The sequence below is a fragment of the Myotis lucifugus genome, unplaced genomic scaffold (genome assembly GCF_000147115.1).
Source record: "Myotis lucifugus unplaced genomic scaffold, Myoluc2.0 scaffold_220, whole genome shotgun sequence".
Classification (NCBI taxonomy): domain Eukaryota; kingdom Metazoa; phylum Chordata; class Mammalia; order Chiroptera; family Vespertilionidae; genus Myotis; species Myotis lucifugus.
The window spans coordinates 630571-643969 of NW_005871268.1; positions in this window are offsets into that span (position 1 = coordinate 630571).

Genomic DNA, 13399 nt, shown 5'->3' on the forward strand with positions numbered 1-13399 from the left:
GCATAGCTGCCTGCAGATGTGATAAACTCATGCCCCTGGAAAGCCTCCAGGGCAAACAGGCTGTTAGAAAGAGCTAACCAACAGGGGGAGGATGGATCACGATGAAATGAGAAGTCGGTAAAGGCTGTACACTGTCAGAAAGCACATACCCCAGGAAGGTCTTTCCGCCACAAAGAGACAAAAGGAGATGGAGACAACTAAAAAGCCCACAGCCCACTTTTTAAATAGCTCAATAGGAAACTTAGGCAACATCCTAAGAGTGTGCACCCCATAGTACTCAGCCAATGAGGAAAGTCAGTGGAGAGGGACTCACGCAGTAGGGATAAATAGCTTGTTGTAACCACACTCGTGTGTGCCTGTCCACCAGACACCCTATCTTGCAAGACCGCCATTAAAAGTTTCACTTTTGCTGTACTTTGTGTCTCTGAGTCCATTATTTGAGTTTGGACAGGTGAGTGTGTTTCTCTCACCTACAACCCAGCGATTTTACTCCTGGGCATTTTTCCTAGTGAAATGAACACTTAATTCACACTAAAGCCTATGCATAAAAGTTTATAGTTAGTATTCATAACTAGAGGCCTGTTGCACGAAAAGATTTGTGCAATTCACCTTCCCTCCCCCTGGCTGTCGGCACCGGTTTTCCTCTGGCACCCGGGACCCAGGCCTTCACTCTGGCCAGAGCCGCCTTCAGTCTTCACTGCTCCGGCCGGAGCCACCTTCAGCCTTTACTCCGCCACTTTGCACCTACGTATGCAAATTAACCGCCATCTTTGTTGGCGGTTAATTTGCGTATCTCGCTGATTAGCCAATGGGAGGTGTAGCGAAGGTATGGTCAATTACCCTGTTTGTCTATTATTAGATAGGATAACCAAAGCAACCCAGATGTCCTTCAATGGATGAACTGTTAAACAAATTATGATACATTAACTCCAAGAATAATATTCAACAATAAAAAGAAACAAACTATTATTATATGTAGTAACCTGGATTAATCTTCAGAGAGTTATAAGTAAAAAAAAATCCATTCACAAAATGTTACATACTATATGATTCTTGCACCATATATAATATTTAGATAACTTTCTTGAAATAAAAAATAAAACTTAGAGAAATGGAGAACAAATTGGTGGTTGCCAATGGGTAAGGACGGGTTCCAGGTGGGAGGGAATTAGGTGTGGTGATAAAAGAACAGCATGTAGTATCCTTGTGGTGATGGGAATGTTCTGCATCTTGACTGTATCAATGTCAATATCCCAGTTGTGAAATTATAATAGTGTTTTGTGGGATGTGTCCTATTAGGGGAAACTGGGTAAAGGGTATATTAGATCTTTCAACTGCATGTCAATGTACAATTATTTCAAAAAATGTATTAAAAAGTAAAATTTATATAACTAAAACAAAATAGCTTCTATTCAAAAGAATAATTCATTTGATGCTCTAAATATATCAAACTCATGGCTTCAGGTACAGTTTAATTTACTAATATATAAGCATTACCCAAATAATGCAAATATTTAATAAGCCAAAATGTGCATTTTCTGCAGAAAGTCAGCAAAGGTTTCAGTGCTTTCAAGGGAAAGGAATTAACAAGCTGTATAATTTTTAAAGCTTTGAATACTACTTAGAAACAAAGAGCTTTTCCCAATGCCTGAGTTGAACAGTTGTATAGTGTTTTGTTTGTTTTGTTTCTCCTGAGAAAAGTACGCAGTCTCACCTAGAACAGCCAGTCAGTTAAAAAGACCTTAAGAAGATGCTTTTTCCCCCATAACTTTGTGAAATTAAATTTGAAAAACACCTGTAAATCTATAATTCAAATTATTACTTAGATAGTCCTATTTTATAATGCTTTATGTGAGGATAAAAGACTTCTCAAAGCAACAGCACACTATGCTGTTATGTAACTGTCCCAAAACACCTCTATCATTTTGTTCATTATCTGTGTGTGTTTTTTTCCTTTTTAACACCTCAGTGAGAATCATTTATCTGGGCCATTTGATTACTCACATGGAGATTTTAGGGGAAAAAAGGCTTATAAAAAAAACAATCTAAGTAAATTCAGCATCATATCTTGAACCCCTGAACGCCATCTTCTGTAGAAAGCTTATTAGCTTATTATTTTTCATGAAAGCTGAAAGCACATTATGGAGCTATCTTTTGTCAGTCAAGCATTCCCACCACATTTTTACTTAGTAGGCCTAAGAGTTACCATAGTAACTAATTAACTTCTGTGTCCTGAATGCATTAGACTTCATAGCAGAGAGACTGTTTACATTTTATAAAATGCTTTTGTTCTAAATAAATTACGAGACTATGCTATATGCATTAAATCTTAATGCAAATAAAATTAACTCACCTCCCATTAAACTGTTTATTAGGGTTTTAAACTCAGCCTCAGAATCAATATTTGACTAGCTCAGTCTAAAAGAGAGTTAAAATGTCTCTCCTTTTTTGATTTTTCAAAAGTCATGTTGTTTATTAGTTTTTAAAATACTTTTATTGATATTTTAGAGAGAGATGGAAACATTGATGAGAGAGAAACATCACTGAATCAGCTGCCTCCTGCATGCCCTATATTGGGGATCAAGCCTGCAATCCAGGCATGTGCCCTGACCAGGAATCTAACTGGTGACCTCTAGGTTCATGGATCAATGCTCAACCACTGAGCAACACCAGCCAGGCTTGTTTGTTAATTTTATAAACATAATCTTAATCTTTTGCATTCAAAGTTATGTTCCTAGTAAATGTCAATACATTTTACTATTAAAATAAGATTTAAATGTAAGTAATCTCTTCTAAGTTATTTTACTATATTTTTTAAGTATATGCAAACCAATACAATAATATATTTTTTAGGAAACAACTTAATGTTTCTAATTATATAATATTTGAGGCCATATGAAAAAATCAATAAAGCTGTCTTCTTTATAATTTCCATCCAATATCCTGAATTTTCATACCAATTTATCCCTAAATAAAAAGTTTTCATTTGTTTTTGAATTCTATATTTTATACCTGTAGAAATTTTAAATGCTTATATTTATAGTATAAAAAAGAGTTGTTAAAAATAAAAATAGAATGAATTTAAATATATTTTATCCTTATGACATTTAGCCCATTTTAACATAAGAAAAAAATGCTAAATGTCAACAAATAACCTGTTTATGAGGAAATGGTAAATTTTACAATGATTTTACCCATTTGTTATTTATGTACATTGGTTAATAAATTATCCGAATAATCATACACTTTTATAACATTGCTGTATTAAAAATCAGAAAAAAATGTAAATATTTTAAATACATAATATTCACCTTGTAAAATAAATTCCACATCCATCTCTGAGTAGGATGAACTTCATTCTATCTAATAAAGAGGGAATATGCTAATTGACCCTCACACTGTCACAAAGATGGCGACACCCACAGCCAATAAGGAGGGAATATGCTAATTGACTGCCCCCACCCTCAAAGATGGCAGTGCCCACTGCCAGTAAGGAGGGAGTATACTAATTGACTGCTGTGCCCTAAAAGATGGTGGCACCTACAGCCACAAGATGGCGGTGCCCAGTCCCCTCAGCCCCGCTGGGGTGGTAGACTCCACACACCTGCCTTCGGAGTCCCCCAGTCCCCTCAGCCCCCCAGCCGCACAGGGCAGGCCCAAGGTGTAGGCAAGCCTTGGATGGCAGCTGCCCAGCCTCCCAGGGCTGGCCCGAGGAGCAGGCAAGCCTCAGATGATGGCTTCCCAGCTGCCCAGGGCCACCCGAAGCACGGGTAACCAGGGCCGGTCGAGGCTTGCGCTGCCGGCAGTGGCAGCAGCAGAGGTGTGATGGGGGCATCACCTTCCCCTGATCACCGGGTTGTCTCCCATACCTGAGGGCTCCCGGACTGTGAGAGGGGGCAGGCCGGGCTGACGGACCCCCCGTCCAGTGCATGAATTTTCATGCACTGGGCCTCTAGTATGTTAATATTGAGAGAAACAACAAGTACTTAATAGAAAAACACCTGTGGTACTCTTCACCAGAATTTCTTACACTGGAACTATTAGAAGCACCCCAAATCCACACAACCACCACCATTAGCTTTTCCATTAAACCTGTTCCTTTTGTGATATTCTTTTATTAATTTATGGAACTCCACCTACCCATTCAAGCCAGAATCTAGAAACAATTTCTTCTATCTACCACCCCACCCTCCACATACATACATCCAAAGGGTCACAAATGCTTTAAAGGCTTTTTATTATCATTTTCTCTACATTTCCCTATTCACATTAGCTCAGCTTGTATTCTCTCTCTTTCCAATAAAATATCCTCCAAATTTGTCCTTCACTAACTTATTTTCCATATTACTCTTCAGTCTCCTTCAAAAACAAAAAAAAAAAAAACAAAAAAAGAAAAAAAAAAGAAAAATACATGCCATATAACTTCTTTGCTTGAGATCCTTTCATTCATTGGTACATTTATTAAATCAGTACTTACTGAAGCTTATTAGGTTCTATACTTATAGATGCTGAATATACCATGAGTTTGACACTAGTTCCATTCTTGTCATCCTCAGCCACATTGAGAGAGTTCCTGTGCTCCCACAAAGCCTCCTCCCTCTGTGTGGATCTCACTGTGCAGCAGCCCCTTATGCTGAGTCTACCCTCCAGCACTGCTGTAGCCTCCAGGAACCAGCCTCCATGACCAATATGGGTGAGATGATTCATAAGATTTTGATGAGTAATTCAGAGAAAACAGATATGTAGTCAAATAGAGACGACACAGATGAAAACAGAAACATGATAGCAAATGCTTCAAAAAGAGGTATAAGTTAAGTGATATAGGAATATACAGGAGCTCTTTCCCAAAGCCCTTGGTAATTTCAATGACTGCTGAACTGGGGAAAACTTTAGAATAAACACTGACCTATAAGAAAAAAACTGAAAACCTTATGATGAAACAATGTCCCTTTATTCTCTAGTGCTGATCTCTATTTCATGTCATTCTACCTGCTCTCCATTCAACCAAGAATCTACACACTCTGATAACATACCCCAAAAATTCAATGCTTTCTCCTGCCCCTACTTCTTTGCACATTCTGGTTGGTTTCTCAGCCTAGCTCCCTGCCCTTTATGTGCCTAGACTTTGTGGGGATTTCCCCCTTCAATATCCAGCTCAAATGTCACCTCTCTATGAGGACTTCCTTGATCACTTATCTGTCCCACAACCACATGCAAATAAAATTTGGGTCACTTCTTCTGTATTCCTATGTTTTACATATAAAACTGACTTTTCAAATATATAATAGAATTCATAATTAATGAAGTTATGGGGAGACAGGTACCCCCATGGTATGATCTCATTGGAAGATGATTTGGTAATGTCTCATGAAAATGCTCATGCTAATTGTTTTTTTTCCTCTTGAATTCTTTGTCTCTAAAAATATAACTAGTGAGAAGACAAAGATATGTGTAGAAAAGTGTAATTTTACTCTCACTAATATTAAAAATTGAAAATAACCCAAACGGTCAACTATATAGGCATACATAAGTAAATTGTGATAAAATAGGAAAAGAAAGCCAGTCAAAGAATGTTTAATTGCATGGGGAAAATATCATTCACATAATATTAAGGAAGAAATAGATTCTATTTTATGAATAATTTTTTTTAATATTAAAATATACACATTAAGAAGATTGAAATAAGATATATAAAAATGCTTTAGTGGTTATCACTGGATAACACGTTTGTGAGTAAATTGTATTTTTTCTCTTCCTATGTGTTAGATTTAATAGTATAAATGATACAATTTTAAATAAATTTATTGAATTAGCAGAGTGCTGGACTGAATTAATTCATTAATCCATCCATTCACTCATCCATCATTGAGAAAGGTCATTCCAAGGGTTTTGTGAAGACACAACCTCGATTATGCCTTGTTTCTGCCCCAAATCACTGAAATGAATGATACTAGGGTGTTCAATCCTGGCTTATCAGGTAAAGAAATATTTTGTCTCCGGGTAGCATGTTTTCAGAAACTGGACACACAGTAATAGAGAAATGTGAGCTCTGGTAAATGAATGCACATTTCATAGACTTTGAAAGCTCACCCTACCATGGCATTGTGACTACTAATGACCTTCAAAAAATAATATGCTCATTATAGCAGGTCATATTGGCATTTGCTTATTATGGGGGGGGAAAAGTCACTTTCAAGGCTTCACTGAAAAGCCACAGAAAAGCTTTATAAGTTCTATACAAACCAATTCTCCCCAACTCATATTGACTTTATTCTTTTACCTTGTTTATTTCTCTTAGGGAAATTTTGGGATAGAAGTCGGTATGTTTAGAGCCCAGAGAGGATGCTACAAAATCCCTTGAGTGCAGATTTTGTGTAAGAAATATTTCCATTTGATATCTGGAGCTCTCAAGCAGTAAAACAAAGATAATATCCCATGCCCCTACCCTGCTGATAGGACAGTCATAATGATTACTGAGTTGTAAAAATGAATACAATGTAGGTAAGATTTGTCTGATAGACTTTTACTGATAACCATGTTATTATCATGATGCAGAAAGAGAAGAAATGGTAACAATGATCGTGTACATCATATCAAGGAATGATTTTCAACCAGTGTGCTGCAAATATTTTTAAAACATGCAATACCTAACTATTTAGTTAGGGGCACTGACCTCTTTTCCCTTAGGCTGTCAAATAAGAAATGACAACAGCCAACACAACAATAGCCACACGATGTGAATGAATAAAAAAATTATTCCTTTATTTTGGTCAGGTCGGCAAAAAATATGATATATTTTTTTGGTGCACTGCAGAAGGTTAGTAATTAGTTTATGTGTTCCATGAGATGAAAAGGGTTGAAAATCGCTGATATAGAGCATAATTCCTGGGGAGTTTCCAGATGCTATTAATCTGAAAGCATATTTTTTTAAGTACTGAACTTTTAGTACTTAAAAGTTGGATGTGAGAGAGGTTTGAAGAACTATCACCACTTCAAATGGAATCTTTCTTTCTTTTTCAGGGAGGCCATCAGCAACTGCCTATAATGTGTACCCTCCATAGAGAGAGAGCTTGAAGAAGAGCTGCCAAAGACACACAGAAGAATTTGTTGCTAAAAAGCAGCAGAGCAGTCAACTTCTTTCAATGACAGCTCCATTATCACACTGATTGATTGTTTAAAAAAAGAAAGACAAAAGGAAAAAGAAAGAAAATCTCTCATTTTTTTTTACAGGCTAAGCAACTTCTATATAGAATTCTTTAGTTAAGTTTACCATGAAGCAAAAGAATAACTTGACAAGTCTTGGTGTCACTCATAAAGAAACTGGAATCCTTGCATTTTTCAATGTTTTATTACTTGAAGACAGTCGAAAGTTAGTTTCATTGCTCCAGACATCATTTTATTTTGCTAGCTGTCACTTTCATAGTTAGAGCACTGATCTGTGGTATCTGAGAAAAAAATCCACACAATGCTTGCCTGCAACCAACAAACCTCACAAAATTTTTAACTGATTTTTCAGAGGAAAGTGGTCTATTTCCCAAAGATTCATTTTCCAGAAATGAAGCCTTAAATCAGCTTCTGATAAAGCACATAGACCCACAGAGGTAGAGCATGCCTCATTTCTTCCTGTCTGCGGGGTTCATCTGAAGGTACAAGCCCAAAGCTTCGGGGAAACTGAAATGCCCACTGTGACTGGAGCCCTTGGTCTTCTAAGAAGAGGGCAAAGGAATAAAGAGAAACACCACACAGCACAATAGTCAAAACTGAAGCTCCCAATACTTGCTTGCTGTGTGTTAGCATGCCCCCGCATGGAAAATAAAGGAGGCGCTATTGCTTAATGTTTTCCAAATTCAAAAGGGAATCATATCAAATAACAAATTCCATTTCATGAAGCCCTTTGAGGTCTTTCGGAATAGTAAATCTCCAAGTACAAAGTATCACGAAAAGCCAGTGACAGATTCACAAGCAGGTGGGAAGGTACTGAAAGAAGAGTTGTGTGGTTTTCTTTTTCTGAGAATATTCTATGAACAGAGGCTGTAAGCAGAGACAAAAGGTATGCTTTTGTAGTGAGAAAATCAAAGGTGAAGGCAATGGATTTTAATTTTCTAAATCACAAATGGGGCATCAGCAGACCTGCAGTTATTAGAAAGAGCAAAGGAAAGCAAACATGGGCTTCCTTAAAATTCCAAAACCTAGTCTTACATAGAAATGGAGACTTTCACTTTTCTTTATTTTGCAAGTGACTCTTTCAAGGTTTTAGGAGTTTTTTATTTAAGGAAAAAAAAACAGTATCCATTGGCAAAAGCTTGCTTTCTTTACCATCTCAACACACCCACACACATACACACACACACACACACACACACCAATTAAGCAACTTTGCATTTCCCCCCCCTACACATGATACATTTCACATTTCACTCTAGAGACATCTAGAATATAACCGTTAAAAATATGTTCAGGGTCACAGTCTTTTGTAGATCAATTATGAAAATACCTAATAAACATCAAACAGTTCCTTTTTCACTGCCTATGACAGACATTACTAAACAATCACAGAAAGTATGGCCAGGCAACTATGGTTAATGGTCCAGAGTGGTACAGAGTTGAAATATATTTCCACTCCTATTGCCAAGTTGGGTTTAGGTCAGAGACCTGATTTCTAATGCCAAGTCTGTATTATACTTTAGCCAGCCACATAATTTGATGTGCCTTGATATTCCCTGTAAAAAGAGAAGTTTAACTAGGTAAGCCCCTAGACTACAGCCAACTACAGTTATTTGTGAATCCAATATGCACAGATGGTTTTTGAGTCACACTACCAGAAAACCCACCACTACTACCAATATGTACGTTAACATGAATGTATAATATTCCACAACTACAGTTTTAGGCTTTTGTCCCATATACTACTACCCTCTCCCCACCACCAAAAAAAAAAAAATAGGAAGCCTTTCAGGTAGGTAATACATTACAATTAACTGGTCACCAATGACCCCATTTGAATGCATTTATCAGGTTCTTTTTGAAGAGCACTTCTCTTTTATTCACTTTCATATATTTTTTTACTAATTAAAAATGTAATTAGATCAAGTAGATCAGATGTTACTGTGTATTTATAGCAAACCTGGTCATTGGGGAACTTTCAGAAAAACATGAAATCTCTATGTTCTAAGGACTAATTCCTCCCTATAATTTAATACTTACTTCTACCTCTCTGAAAGTGATGATAATTAGCATGGAAAAGAACACCAGAGCTCAATTCTAACAGCCTACATGATTAGACTATGGTGCTTCAATGCTATAGTATTCTATTTTTAGTATTTGTCCTATTCTCATGGAAAAACTGAAAAAAATCAGATTTTATGTTACATCAAAGATGAGAATTAGATATAGAGCATTGAAGAAAGATGGCAATTTCAGTTATTAAAGGAATAGTGGTATAAGGGAAAAATACTAACAAAAGGCTCTCAGATTGCCTTAGTAAATTAAGGACACACACACACACACACACACACACACACACACACACACAGTAAAAAATAATGCCAAAACTATACAGGTAGAGCAGGTGAGTAAAAATGATAGTGGCTTTAGAATGTTTTTGAACTTAAGTGACCATCAACTTAAAATAAACTGCTAAAAACACAGCTTAGTATATATGACGCACATATTAACCACAAACCAAAAATCTATAAGAGATCTGCAAGAAATAAAGAGAAAGAATCCAAACACAACCATACAGAAAGTTATCAACATACAAATGAGCAAAAGGATAAGAAAAGTACAGAGAACAACCGAAAAAACAATCAGAAAACAATAAAATGGCAACAACTACATACCTATTGATAATTACTTTAAATCTAAATGGCTTAAATGCTCCAATCAAAAGATGAATGAATCAAGAAGTGGTACATATATACAATGGAATATTATTTCCCCATAAAAAAGGATGAAGTCTTACCACTTGTGACAGCATAGATGGACCTAGAGGGTACAATGTTGCATTAAGTAAATCAGACAGAAAAAGACAAACACCATATGATTTCAGTTATATAGGGAATCTAAAAAACAAAATGAACAACAGAAACAGACTCATAGATACAGAGAGAACAAACTGATTATTGCCAGAATCAGGGGGTTGGGGAGGCTTGATGAAAAAAAGTTGAAGGGGATTAAGAAATTCAAATTGGCAGTTACAAAATAGTCACTGGGATGTAAAGACAGCTTAGGGGATATAGTCAATAATATTGTAATAATTATATATGGTGTCAACTGGGTGCAAGACTTATCGAAGGAATCACTTTGTAAGTTATATAAATGTCTAACCACTGTTCTATACCCATGAAACCAATGTACTATTTAATTTCAATTGTAATTTTAAAAATTTAATTTTTAAAAAGAACATTTTTGAGAGTTATCAATTTAAAAATTTCTTTCAGCTTTGCTGTGTGCAATTACATGGCTTTCTCAGCACCCTGGTTCTTCACATTTGGGAAGCATGCCTTGAAGAAGGTTGATTATCAAAGAAATAAAAGAACAACTGGTAATACCAACTATCTTGATGAATGAACAGCAGATGGTAGCCTCTTAACACAGACAGACAAAGCAGCATGCTGCATGTCCTCTGGATCATCTTAAATAGTGTGGAACTAGCTACTACAAGAGAGAGGCTAAGATGTTACATATGTATGACCAGAACAGCCTCCATTTCTAACACTTCTCACCTCGTTCTTCGTCTGCACTTTCTGCTAATAAAACCCATATTATCTGTGACAATGGGCAAATTTTCTCTATTCTACAGATACACTGAATATCCACATTCCCTCTAAGTATCACTGTATTTGTAGCTAGGAAATACCTAATCTTCACAATAATAGCTAAAATGTGTTGAGAGCTTACCACTACTGTATACTGTATACATACTATGGACTGTGCTAAGAGTTCTATATGTATTACCTCATTTAGTCTTCACAACAACCCAGTCCTGTTAATACAATTGTTATCCTCATTTACTGAGGAGGAAAGTGGGGATTGCAGTGGTAAAGTTACTTGTACAAAATCAAAGCCAAGTCTCTTATTCACTTTCACTGGGTCTTAAATCCTATGTGCTCCTTAATTATATTTTTTTAGGCAGGGACCACTCAATAACAGGGGCTACTCAGTTCTGGAGTCTCAGAGGAGGAGCACAGAACAATCCCTGCAATCTTGACATCACATAACTTGTATCGGACAGAGTTAGCAACAGGAAATAGTATTCAGCCCAGACAGAGTCCGGAATGAAGAGGTTGTTCACGGAGGTGTTGACAGGGTTAATGGATGACAGAAAGGAGGCTGATGCTCACAGAGATTATAAACAGAGGAGAACAAAGACCAAAGGAAGACTAGAGGAAAACAGTAATTTTGGAGCCCATGAAAAAAGGAAAAGACAGAGGAGCAGTAGCTGTATAAAGTCAAGGCACTAGTGCAAGGGAACAGGATAAAATACCCTGATCTCTCTCCTCCCTCTTCCGGATTTTGCCAGTGCTTTCCATTGCAGGCCCAATTGAAAACCATTTAGCAAGGAAGCTGAGATGATAGAATCTTTAGAAACCAAGCTCTTTAGGAACACGGTACAACATAGACAGTGGAGAATGGACCCCGGGAGGTACACAAGCACACTTGTGCATAAGCAGTGGTTCTCAACCTTCCTAATGCCGCGACCCTTTAATACAGTTCCTCATGTTGTGGTGATCCCCAACCATAAAATTATTTTCGTTGCTACTTCATAACTGTAATTTTGCTACTGTTATGAATCATAATGTAAATATCTGATATGCAGGATGTATTTTCATTGTTAGAAATTGAACACAATTAAAGCATAGTGATTAATCACAAAAACAATATGTAATTATATATGTGTTTTCCGATGTTCTTAGGCGACGCCTGTGAAAGGGTCGTTCGACCCCCAAAGGGGTCGCGACCCACAGGTTGAGAACCGCTGGCATAAAGGGTCTGGAGACCAGGCCTCTATCTCTATTCTGAGATTGATTTCAAGGTTAAAAGTCTGACACTAACCTGATAGATAATCAAAAACAGTTATCACTTTTCAGATTGTGACCTTTAAAAATTACCATGCCCTACTGACCTACATAATTTTTGTTCCTTTAGATATGCCCTTACGTTAAATAAATGCCACAGGTTAGTGTTATTTCAGAAGGATCAAAAATGTACTTACAACAGAAGGAATTCTCCTGCCTTGAAAATGTCATCCACAGTCAGCGGACTTTGCTCTTCCTAATACAGCAATCCCAGAAATTGGGTTCTACAAAAATAATCTGGGATATAGTGATGAAATCGCAGCAGAAATGTGAAGGCTATAATAAATAAAGAGTTGCATAAGGAGGTATGGGATGGTAGAGTCTGAGGGGTAGAATTATGTTATAAGCAGACTAAATAAAGTTGTACTTATCAGTTGTGACATGACTGAGTTCATATCCCCTTGATACTACCTATATTTATGTCAATTAATATGAATATAGTGCTTCCATTTTCAGGAGATTTTAAAAAATTCAAATCAATATTTACTATTTTACCTCGTAGTTCTAACATTTTAAGTGAAAAGAAGCAATAAGTCAGTCCCTGGGACAGGTATGCAAGTAAGAATATTAAATATCTTCAACTGTGAATTTAAGAAGAAATAATATCACCTTATTTGATCATGTCAGGCTCTTTTTTTAAATCTTGAGAAAGACCCTAAGTTTTCATTGATAAACATAATGCATGAAGCAACAGAATTGGGCAAATAAACAAAACAAAGTAAATTGCTTTTGGTATATTACTTCTTTCATTAGTCAAGCAGCTTGTGGGAAACACCAAGAACCATGCATTAAAGCTACACATGCCAACTTGGGCATTTTCTACAATCCATTAGGCTTTCTTCAATAGAAAATTTATTATACTACCATTTCATAATTCTCTCCTGAAACATTTATGCAGGTGTCAAGGATGCATTGACACAATTCAAAGCCTCATAATGCCCTTAAATAAAACATTTAAAATGTGGTGCCTAAATGGGGAATTGCTGTGGATTAAAATGCATATAAATGAAAGTGGTAACTCTTGAGAAACAAAACATGAAATTGGGGAATTATGGCTTTGCCAAGGATGTATTTGTTGTCGCTTTTCTTTCAGGATTTAGATTTGCCTTTTCATGTTTAGATATATTCTGATAGATCTTCGAAAGAAAATTTGAAGACAAATGTGCCAATGCTATTTTCTACTCTGAGGTCCTACAGCGAAGTAATTTATTGTTCTCACATCACATATCCATGTTTATTTTTATAAAAATAGAAAATAATAATTTTCAAATTATCATTGGCAATCGAATATTTTTCCTTTTGGACTTGTTTCACCTGAAATA